The sequence below is a fragment of the Lactuca saligna genome, chromosome 6 (assembly GCF_052625555.1).
Source record: "Lactuca saligna cultivar CGN05327 chromosome 6, ASM5262555v1, whole genome shotgun sequence".
NCBI lineage: Eukaryota > Viridiplantae > Streptophyta > Magnoliopsida > Asterales > Asteraceae > Lactuca > Lactuca saligna.
Genome location: NC_136422.1, coordinates 310,124 through 322,738, shown reverse-complemented (window position 1 = coordinate 322,738; position 12,615 = coordinate 310,124).

The window sequence follows — 12,615 nt, the reverse complement described above, 5'->3', positions numbered from 1 at the left end:
TCAGTACAATGACTTAAAAGGGTAATATATTTTTTAATTTGTATACATTTGATCACTGAGTTTTTTTTTTTTTGTCCACATTACCACTTCAACTTGTTAAACTGTACACATTCAGTCCTTATGACCGGCTACTCCAAGTTAGTTAGAAAAAATGAGTTAATAGGGTAATATATTTCTCATTTTGCACACATTTAGTCTTTAATATTTAATACACATTTACTCATTAATATTTTTTTGTTTTAAAATAAGTCATTTTTGTTTTTGTACTATTCAGTACTAATGAATTATTTCTTTAGGTTTTTCTCACGACATCTTACGTGGGACAATTATTGATGATGTGTTTAGAGCTGTTGATGCTTATGTCCATCGCGACCTCAACTGTTTGGTTGAATAGGCCTTGTAGTTTGGCTTAGGTCTTGTGTTCTGAATGTCGTAACTTCTTCATAAAATATAACATTTTAACGATGTTTATATCAATGTGTTCGTTTTTTGAGTCTACTACAACTTTCGTTAGGATTACTCCTATTTAAATGTAATACATTTTTATTTACGATTTTATAAAAAAAATTCATACATGCATTCATAAAAAACATATGGATATAAAGATCATAAGTAAAAATATATTACTTTTTAACGGAGTAATCTAAATGAAAGTTGTAGTAGACTAAAATACGAACGCATGAATATAAAGATCGTTAAAATCCTAGATCGTATGAATAAGTTATGATGTTCAGAACACATGTTCTAAGCAACCAAGTAGTAGAGCTCACGATGGACATAAGCATAAAAAGTCTCAATCACCTCATTAATGATTGTCCCACGTAGGATCGTTAGAAAAACATAAAGAAAACATTAATAAGTACTGAATGAGTACAAAAACAAAAATGACTTATTTTGCTACAAAAAAATATGAAGGACTAAATGTGTATACAAATATTAAGGACTAAATGTGTACAAAGTAAGAAATATATTACCCTATTATGTCATTTTTATCGGCTAACTTGGAATAGTCGGTCATAAGGACGGAATGTGTACAGTTTTACAACTTGAAGGGGTAAATGTGGACAAAAAAAACTCAGTGATAAAATGTGTACAAATCGAAAAATATATTACCCTTTTAATTCATTATCCTAATGTTGTATTATTCTATTAAATTAGAGAGCTTGAATTTGAAAGTAATAATTTTGATAATGGATTCTTTTTTATTAGACTTTTAATATTGAACTTTATTATTACTTATAAATGTAACATCAAAATTACGATAAAATTTTTCATTTTTAAATCGTGAGTAATCGTTGTTTTCTGACAAATCAAAAATCAAAACCAAACATTTACAAAACATTTTTCTCAAAAATAGAAATCATATATCAGAGTGTCCCAAATCAGTATCATCATAACCAAGAGGATGTGCACGTTCACGCATTCGATTTCTCACTGTCATCTGAAGTACCTAAAACATAAAACTGAAACTATAAGTCAAAGCTTAATGAGTTCCCTCAAAGTACCACACACAATCAAATAGATAATCATATTGCAGGTTGGGTCCACAACCTCCCGGTTGGATTACCCTGGCCCACAACCTCTCGGTTGGATTATCCTAGCCTACAACCTCCCAGCTAGGTTACTATCACACCCCCAAACCAGAACAGCGGAATCGTTCGAGGGCGGATGACTTCATGTAGTATCGTAACAGTTGAATACATAGTAAAGAAAGTAAAACAACCATCATATATATAATTTAAAAGTTACATTGTTGAATGTTACCTGTTTCAAAACAAATTACAATATGATGACAAAATGAGTTTTAAACCGACGCCTTAGCGTCACTTCCCCAAAAGCTGAAGTTTACCTGTATTACTGAATCCCTAAGAAATACAAGTAGATTTGAAAGAGTATATCAACATTTAAACTGCTGAGTTCATAAGTATTTAATGTCAATGTTTGTATAAATTTGAATGAAATTGTTTATAGATGTTTGAAAACTCCTAGAAAATCTCATATTTCCTACTAGTATAAAAGTAGTCTTCTACCAAGACCCAACTGTTTTGAATGTTTGCTTCTAGAAATCCTATATTTTTCCGTAAGTGTGTGGTAGTTTAAAAGTTCCAAAACTATAATGCAATAATGTTTTTCATGCCTAGAATAGTAGATTTATGTATGTATAAAATCACTAAGGCATTTGATAACCCTATAAATCAACGTGTTTTTAATACTCCATGTGAGTTTTATAACCATGCTATTGACCCAGACTACATGTAACAACGTTCTTCAGGCGTTGGAATGTTATGATGTTTGTCACCCCAGACCTGCCGGTCTAATTGTAGCTAACAGTTTAGGTGCGGGATTGTCAATCCCGTATAGATCTTTACACAAGTATCACGTTCTACCTACAAGAGATTATAGTATATAATACATGACTTTAACTGCATACTTGAAAGTACGTGAAGTTGAATGTCTCACAAAACTTAGTATCAAATAGATTTACGTATGAAAAGTTCAATCATTCTTGTATATGAAAGTATTTCCTTGATATAGTACTTATAGGATGTAAAATCTCATGAATATCTAGTAAACTATACCTATTATAGTTTTTCCAAAAGTCTGATTCGTTCGTATGATAAACCCTAGTGTAGTGTCGACTTTGTATGTAAAGTATAACATTTGTAATAACATTATTGAACATTTATACTCAAAATATAAATAAAGTGTTTGATATTTATATAACAACATGTTTCATTCCAAAAAGACAAGTGTTATCGTGATATGCTGTATGAGAATGTTTCTGTACGATAGTTATAAATCACATATGATTTATTATATAAGAAAAGTATAGCAAAAGATTGATGTTTTTCACATGAGGATAACCGTGTGTGTACTTGTATTCCCCCCCCCCCCTTTGTGTGAGAATGTTTCTGTACGATAGTTATAAATCACATCTGATTTATTGTATAAGAAAAGTATAGCAAAAGATTGATGTTTTTCACACGAGGATAACCGTGTGTGTACTTGTATTCCCCCGCCCCCTTTAAAAGTGTATAAAAGCATTTACAAAACATTTGAAAATGTAGTTATAGGGGTATGAACTCACTTTATAGAATGAAGAAGGTGAGACGATAAACGAGCAGAACTTCGACTTGAGAAAGTTGATTTCTCGGGAATCTCAGGAGTGTAAAATCTTCCTTCGGAACTTGGATGTGAAGACCGGGGCTTCGAAATGGCTTCAAGGGTTTAAACACAGAGTTTCAGCACGAGAAAGAAGAGAATTGAGCAATGAAACCCGAAACCCTTTGAGCTCTATTTATAGCCCAATTTTTGTGTCCCACGTCATGGCAAAAGGGTTGCCCACATCGTGGAGTCGATCCTATCCCCTTCCATGGACGAGACGTCTGCTGCCAAGCCTGAAAACCCATCAATCATGGTCCCACGTCGTGACCATCTGTGCCACGTCGTGGCCAGCCTGACAGCCTCAGATTTTGTGTCTTGAACTTGTAAAATTCGTAACTTCCGCATACGAGCTCCGTTTTCAACGTTCTATATATGCACGCGTAGGTGAGAATATGCTCTACAACTCTTGTTTAGACTTAGTCGGCTAATTTTGAATTTATTTTTAATTAATTATTTTTAACAGACAGGGACACAAAAACTCCGTCATAAATCCATAACTTCTTCATCCGACGTCCGTCTTCGTCTGACTTTTTACCGTTGCGCTACTATTGTTGAGTTCTTCGATTCTCATTTAGGTTGTTTCGGCTAAAAGTCTCCTGATCTCTATTTCGAGTTTTTAGTTGTCTACTACTATACCCGGAACCTGGAAAAATCATAACTTCCTCATACGAAGTCAGACATGGACGCTCTTTTCACGTAGGTTTACGGTTTTTTAATGATATCTACAATTTTCATTTAGATACCTAAGGCTAAAAAAATTTGTATTGAAACTTCGCGTTTTACGTTTAACAGTATTGAAGGTTTTGCTGTGAATCTTAGGTTTGTCATAACTTCTTCGATATAATTCGGATTTTAGTGTTCTCTATATTTTTGAAACCCTTGACACGATATCTATCATTTATGCAATCCAGTAGAGACTTTTGAACATTTTATTTTTGACGATAATTTCATTATATCAAAAGAGATTACAATTCTGGAGTTTTTAGGTCATTACATTGATTCGAAATATCGGGTTGTCACATCATCCCCCGTTAGAGGGAATTTCGTCCCGAAATTAAACGTAAGGTAAATATTTGTGGATTATGGAGAGAGATGCGGGTACTTTTGTTTCATTTGATCTTCACGCTCCCAAGTATATTCAGGTCCCCGCTTTGCATTCCAGCGGACCTTCACAATGGGTATGCAACTTTGTTTTGTTCTTTTAATTTCCCTATCCATGACCTCAATTGGTTCCTCTATAAAGTGGAGACTCTCGTTGATTTCGATTTCGTCTAAAGGGACGAAGAGGGTCTCATCGGACAAACATTTCTTCAAGTTTGACACATGAAAGGTAGGATGTACGTTATTGAGTTCCCGTGGTAGTCGAAGTTTGTATGCTACCGGGCCGATCCTTGCAAGGATCTCGAATGGTCCGATATACCTTGGATTTAGCTTTCCACGCTTTCCGAAGTGTATCAAGCCCCCCCCCCCCAAGGTGTGACTTTCGAAAGAACGCGGTCTCCCACCTAGAATTCCAAAGGTTTCCTTCTCTTGTCAGCGTAGCTTTTCTGTCGGTCTCTAAGAGGCTTTCAATCGTTCACAAATCTGAACGATCTTCCTTGTCGTTTCCTGAATGATCTTCGGAGCTTCGGAGCAATTTCCACTGCCCCTAACTCTAGATCGTGTGTTGTATAGCTGGCTTTGAGTGTCTTAAGTTGACGGAAGGCATAGGCAATGACCTAACCTCGTTGCATCAAAATACAACCAAGCCCTTGATTGGATGCATCGCAGTAGACCACGAAGTCTTCTATTCCTTCTGGGAGGCATAGTATCGGTGCGGTGCATAAGGCTCGCTTCCACATTTGGAACGCTTTCTCTTGCTCCTCTTCCTAGTCAAGGGCCACGCCCTTCTGGGTCAAAGTCGTAAGAGGTTTCGCAATTTGAGAGAAGTTATGAATGAACCTACGATAGTAGCCACCAAGGCCTAGAAATTGGTGAATTTCTGTAGGCATCTTCGGTGCTGACCAGTTCTCAATGGCTTTGATTTTGGAAGGGTCCACATGAATTCCCTCTTCACTAACAACGTGACCCAGGAATTCAACTCTTCGAATCCAAAACTCGCATTTAGAGAACTTCGCGTAGAGCTTCTCTGATCGTAATGGTTCCAAGATCTGACGTAGATGTTTACTATGCTCTTCCTTACTAAGAGAGTAGATAAGTATGTCGTCTATGAAGACAATGATGAACTGATGCAAGTAAGGATGACATGCCCTATTCATTAAGTCTATGAATATTGCGGTCGCATTGGTCAATCCGAATGGCATCACTAAAAATTTGTAGTGTCTGTAACGAGTTCGGAAGACTGTCTTCGGGACAGCCTCCTCTAGCACTCGTAACTGATGATACTCGGATCTCAGATTTATCTTTGAAAAGTAACTCGGCCCTTGAAGTTGGTCGAACAAATCATCTATGCGAGGAAGAGTGTAATGATTCGTAATGGTAAGCTTGTTGAACTCTCCATAGTCGATGCACATACGAACGATCTGTCTTTCTTCTTGAAGAACAAGGCCGGTGCTCCCCATGGTGAGAGGCTTGGTCTTATAAATCCCTTGCTGAGCAGTTCATTCAGTTGACCGGATAGTTATTGCATCTCAATTGGTGCTAGACGATAGGGCGATTTGGCTACTGGGGTAGCCCCTGGAATTAAGTCGATTTTGAACTCGACTTTGACATCGAGGAGATCATCCTGGAAATTCTTCTGGAAGGATGTCGGAAAAATCTAAAAGAAAGTACGATTACTCATGAAGTAAAGAAAAATGATAGGTACTTCTGTTCTATCTGTATCTCTTGTCCCGATCAGTGGGAAAGTCATTTGTTTAGCTCCTAAGTTTATTCTCATGGCAGCGCGATCACTCGTAGTCTTGAGTAGTCTCCGTCCTAAAGTTCATATTAGAAGTCATATTTGGTTCATCAATCACAGCTTCGTGTATACGAGTCGTATATAATTAAGATTGAAAAGGCCGTCGAGTAAATGATTATTCTCTAAAATCACATCCATACAAGGAAAAGAAGTTAAAGCGGAATCATCAATTCTAAGCCTGTAGAACCTTGATTATATACCACCCTTGCGTATACATTCCTCAACGATAGATTTAACCGTACGGGTCTTCAGATTGAACTTGACGTACTGTACGAGTGGTATTTCGGAGAGGTTTGCTGAGGTTTCTTCGGGAAGGATCCGAAACATAAGATACTCTACGCATGAGTACCTCAGAGTACTGGAATGACGGCTTTGCTAGAAAGGCGATTACAGGGAAAAGAAATTGGCGCACGAAACTGGCATTGTGAGGATCGAATTGACTCAAGTTAAAGGATAATGTCAGACTACTCAGAATAAAAGGCGTTAGACTAGTTTTGAAAAGTGTTATAAAAAAATAACGGTGCAACTTTGACAGAGTTTCAGTACTTTATTTTTATCTACAAGACTACTTCTGCGAATAAGGTATACTACAAAAAGCAAGTACACGCAGCATGAGAGTCCCTTGACTGACGGGATCTCGCAAAAAGATATGACTCGAGTTACACTAGTTTTTGAAAGTTTATAAGTCTACTATAACGACACGCCCTAGTATTTCAACATGGTTCTGGAGTAGTCTCTCCTGCAGCAGTGATCCTTAGTATCTTCCCGTCTGTGACAGATTTCTTTGCTATTGGACAATCCTTCGTGATATGTCCTACCTCACCGCATAAATGACATATCTGGCTTGCATCAGCATCGGTGGTGGAAGTGATGTGTTGGGTCGGAGTTATGTGGACACAAGTGCTTTCGTTGTTCCTCCCTTTTGGACAATTCCTTTTATAGTGTCCGGTTTCACCACAACCATAGCAAGTCGGGCTGACCCTGATGCTAGTGGCTTGGAAGATGGTTTGTGTGGCCGCTATACAGACACGAGTAGTGTACCCCATTCGATTGCAATTATTGTGTTGCAAATCACGGCAGACTCCGTTATGACGAAAATTACATTTTTCACACTTCGGGAGTGTTCCCTTATATGGTTTGATCAGTGCTAAAGTGGCAGGGGTCGCCACTTGTTGTTGTTGCATGGCAAGTCTTTGAGATCGCTTGCGCTCCTTTTGGGCTTGACGCTTTCGTTTATTATACTCAAATTTGTGGATTTGGGTGTTTGTAATTGTTACCATTTGTTGATTCCCAGATTGTTACAAAATTTTGAACTGTCAACACCTTTTACAGCCTCGATTGTGTTACCAACTATGAAGTGTGCAAGGACAGCTGCCACGACAGCTGTTCCCGCGGCTTGGAAGGTGGCGGCGTCTATATGAAGGATCGGGGTTTCGTCGTTTGGTTGACTATTTCTGGATGACGACATGATTCTGTTATACGACAAGAAGAGGAGTTTGTGAGTGATTATGGTCGGTCCTAGATGTATTCTACTCGTTCATGTAAATGTATATTTTTCATTTTGTTAAACTGTTCTCGATGGTTTGACCTACATCCATATGATGCAGTATTGGTAAAGAGTTGAAGTAAGTTCGTAGAATGGTCACTAGACGATTGCATTTTTGAACTAGGCTATCATTGGTTGGTGGATAACATGATCCAACCTTCGACAAGAATTGGAAGTGATGCATGAGCTAATTTACCACATCTCAATAATTTGAGGAAACTGATGTTTAGATAGAATTCTAACGATAGTAGAATGAAATTATTTGAACAAGGATTGTCACGGAAATTGTTGGATAAGGTGTCTAAGTCCATAACTATTTCTGGTATGTACTTGACCCGACCCGGCATGGTCCATTTAGGTTGCATGACATCATGCATTTGGATAGACTAAATGAGGGAAATAACATTTATGGTTTATTAATATATTATAAGTTCTAATATATTAATAGTATTATTTAATTAGTATTGATCAATAATTAATTTGGAATTAATTAAGTGATCAAAAGATAACTAATTAAATATATGGGTTGATTATGTAAATCATCCATAATTTGTATAGTGGGCTAAAAGGCTCCATGGATTATCAAGTTAGGTTAAACCCATAGGATGCTCCATGGAAGCCCCATGGGAGTTACTGTTGGATTAGTGTCTAAGTCCATAACTACTTTGGTATGTACTTGACCCGATGGTGCATGGTCCTTTTGGGTTGCCTTCATCAAAGCAACTTGATAGGATGAATGATGGAGAGAAAGGATTAATTATGATTTATTAATATATTATGAGAATAATATATTAAAGGAGAAATCATATTGTTTAATTAATATTAGTCAAGAATTAATAAGAATTAAGTTTGTGGCTAAAAGACATTAATTAAACTTAAGGGACTAAAACTGTCAATTGTATGATAGTTGAATATTGGGCTAATGGACTCCATATTAGAGGAGTGGACGAATTCTATGGGGGAAACCCATTAAAAATCGTCCAAAGCCTTTAAGAAAGGAGTCCATGGATTGCTTAGGGCCTAAGCATCCAAATTAGGGTTTCCTTGTTAGATAACCCTAATAGCCTTACTATTTAAGGACCCCTTGGGCACCAAAAACCGTGGGCAACTGAATCCTTAGGGTTTCTACACGTTTTTGGGTGTCTTCTGTCTCCTTATTCTTCGTCCTCTTACTCTTGGTGTTTGTGAGCCATTAGAGGAGTGACATTTGTGACTCTACGCTTTCTAAAGTCAATACAAGAAGGATTTGATTTTGTTGTTGCAACATAACAATCAAGGTAATATCTTAAACCTATTTCTTATGTTAATATGATTACTTGTATTCTAGAATTAGGGTTTTAAAGTCTTGGATGAATAGCATGTATAATAGAGAAACCTAGATCCAAGCATTAGGGTTTGTATGAGCACATAGGATGTTCTTATGGCTAAAACCCATAAGTGGTATCAGAGCCTTGATTGGTTTCTATTGTATTGATGCCTTGTTTATTTGTTCAAGCCTTAAAAAATCGACTTTTTGCCTCCTGCCTGATGAACTCGGCGAGTCCCATTGTGGACTCGGCGAGTAGGCCCCTACTCGGCGAGTCCATAGGGGTACTCGGCGAGTTCGAGCGTCAGAAGGAGGGGATTTCGGGATTTCTTGTTGTTTTACTCATGGATACATGCCTTATCTATTTTAGATCATTAAAATCCGATTTTATGCATATTTTTTAGTATATCCTTGATTAAACAAAAGATAATTACCAATTGATTGGATAATAACTTCCTTATATGATTAAAGTTGATTATTTGTATTAATTGGGTAACTTAGTTTGCAAGAAATTAAAATTAGGTCAAATATAGATAATGATAAAATAAATTGTTTAATTTATATTATTTGTTATTTGATCCTTGTGTTATGAAAAGTTTCAATTTTTCCCTTTTAGGTTTTATAGTTTAAATTTGAACTCAAAAGTTTTGTTTTGAAATTTAAATAGTTGAAACTGTAATGTTTTGAAAAAGGTTTCAAAACTTGCCCTCAAGTTTTGGAATTTAAATTTTGATTGAGAAGTTTGATTTTGAAATATTTAAATTCTAAACCCAAATGTTTTGAAATGTTTCAAACTTGCCCTCAAGTTTTGGAATTTAAAAGTTGATTAAACGTTTAATTTAGGAATGTTAAATTCTAAAACCCTAGTATTGTTTTGAAAAGTTCAAATCACACCCTTATGGTTTTTTTAATTAATTAAAGTGTATAATTAAAAGAGATTTAGTAAATCCATAAAGTTTTGGTGTACAATTTAATTAAATTTAAAGTATAATTATTAAATTAGACCACCTAGTATTATAAAAGTGTAAAATATACCATATACTATATATAACATTAAAAGTCTAACATTATATATATATATATATATATATATATATATATATATATATATATATATATATATATATATATGAGTAAAAGTCAGTCTTACCGTTAGTAGACCTCATTCAAGAAGCTGGTCTATAAGGGGTGTTTAAGGAAACTGCCTATAAAATGACGATTGAATGGGTATCCACTCTTACCCACCGCACTCTTGACTAGTGGAGGGTCGTTAGCCGAACGGGTAGGATAGGACAGAAACCTTCCATTATAAGTATAATGAAGTATAAAAGTAACTAAATGCTTTTTCAAAATTCCCAATCTTAGTTACTTTAGGCAAAAGTGAATTGATGCAATTCCATGAAATTACACTTTGTACCCTTGAGAAGACGCTGATGGAGCGTGTGTGGTTAACCGACACACTAAATGGTTCTAAGAAAAGGTAGAAAAGGGTGACTCAATGTTTGTCATAGTTCGGTGGAGCGTGTGTGGTTTACCGACACATCGAATAGGTGACTGTAACATGTAAGGGCACCATGTAGATTTGCATGGTTATTCACACCCGCTTTGTGATCCTCGGCATCCCAGTCACAAACTAGAGGGGCATATCGAGATTTAAACATGCCATTGAAAAGGTTCAATGAATCTCAAAGGATCTAGGAGTTTTCATAAATTTAAAACTTAAATTTCTTTTTCATTTTTAATGGTGGAAATTAGTGAATCGTCTTTCACTTACCTTCAAATATTCTGCAACTAGATTACATCATCCCTTTTCTAGGTTGTAGCTTATTGTGTTGGGTCCTAGCCTTAATATCTCATTTGGGTGATTTATTAAGGACTCAATCAATCAACTAACTTGAATTTGTTTTCTCCCGTTTTGTAAATGTCAAAGTACGACAACTATGGTCTTCCCAAATCCCGTGGAACAAGCATTCCACATGAAGATGATATTCCACGATTCGATCGAGGAACAAGAAATCATGCTTCACTTCCTCCTCCTCCTCCTGTTAATCTCCCTAACCCACAAGATCGAAGAATTGAAAGGTTCAATGTCACTAAAGCCCTATTGTAAATGAAACATGAAGATGGTAAACACGTGTGTGGCCACGTTCTAGGAATGAAATCACACATCGATAGGTTGATACTGTTGGGTGCGTCATTCCCTGATAAGTTAGCTGTGAACTAGGTTCTGTAGTCACTTCCTGAATCATATAATGAGTTCAAAAGAAAGTATTATATGATGGATCATGACGAAAACGTCATTGACCTAACTTACATGCTCATTGCTGCTGAATCAGAAATGATTTGGCAAAGCGATGGAGCGTATTTGTTGGGAAAGTCAACCAACCATGCTTCCGAGGATGTTCTAGGGGAATCGACCTGCGTTTGCTGCCAAGAGAAAGGGCGTTGGATACAAGTCTACCCTAAGATCCTAAAGAGTCCAGAAGATGGGAGAGTCAAAGAGTATGGCTGTGCTTCAGGTAAAATCCACTATCTAACTTCATTAAGTTCCTATTCGTTGATTCTTAATACATGATGTGATAAGATTGCATTTGAATGTTTTGCAGGATCAGTGAAAAGAGAGGAAGCTTGATGAAAGAGCAAGATGAGTCTAATCACAAAGAAATGGATCTCGATCGCATGGATTCAAAGATTAGATTTTGAGCTTAGAAAGTTATGATAGAGTTGTTAGGAATATTTGATTACATAGTTTTTCAGTTGATTTTGCATTGTAAGGACAAATGTTTTCCGCTGCTGTTATAAATAAAAATAAATTTTGGTTTGACTCATTTATTTATTTATTTATTTCCTTGCAACAAAATCGTTATGAAAAATTGATGTTTGTATATTTCCACAATAAATGGATGTGATTCTTAATTATGTTAATTGTGGAAATGTCAAGAATTTACCAAATAGGGAGAGTTTCCCATCGCCCAAGTTTCAATTGGACAGAAACATGGAATCATGCAACTTGGTTGCACGATGAATGACAAATTTCATATTTGGAAATTAGACTAAGTCGTTGACAATGTGTCAAGTGAAGGACTAGGAGATTGAGTACACAAAGTTATGTGTTGATCAAGTCCACCACAAGAGTAACAAAGATATGATGGGTTTTGGTCATAACAACATCCTATGTGCTCATGCAAACCCTAAAGCTTGGATCTAGGTTTCTCTATTGTACATGCTTTGAATCCAAGACTATAAACCCTAATTCTAACATATGGAAATCAATTTTAACATATAAATGGGTTTAAGAACATACCTTGATTGTTATATATCAATAACAATCCTAATCCTCCTTGAATTGACTTTGGAAGGCTTAGAGTCACAAGTGTCACTCCTCTAATGGCTTACAAACACTACGAGCAAATGGAGAAGATATGAGGAGAGAGACGATGTATTGAGTTCGTCCCTAGAAGCCTTGGGGAAGGTCTAGCCGAATTCATTGATCAAAGGGGGTTCATATAGGTGTACAAATAGGGTTTCAGTCATTATCCTTATCTAGTTGCTTGCTTACCAAGCAACCCATAAGATAATCCTTGTATCCTTATCATAGTCGAATTCTAAGGCATTATCACCTTAAATTTGCCTATCCTATACTTAGGATAATCCTTACCTTATTTTGTAACTACAACATAATTACAATTCAGCCCCTCT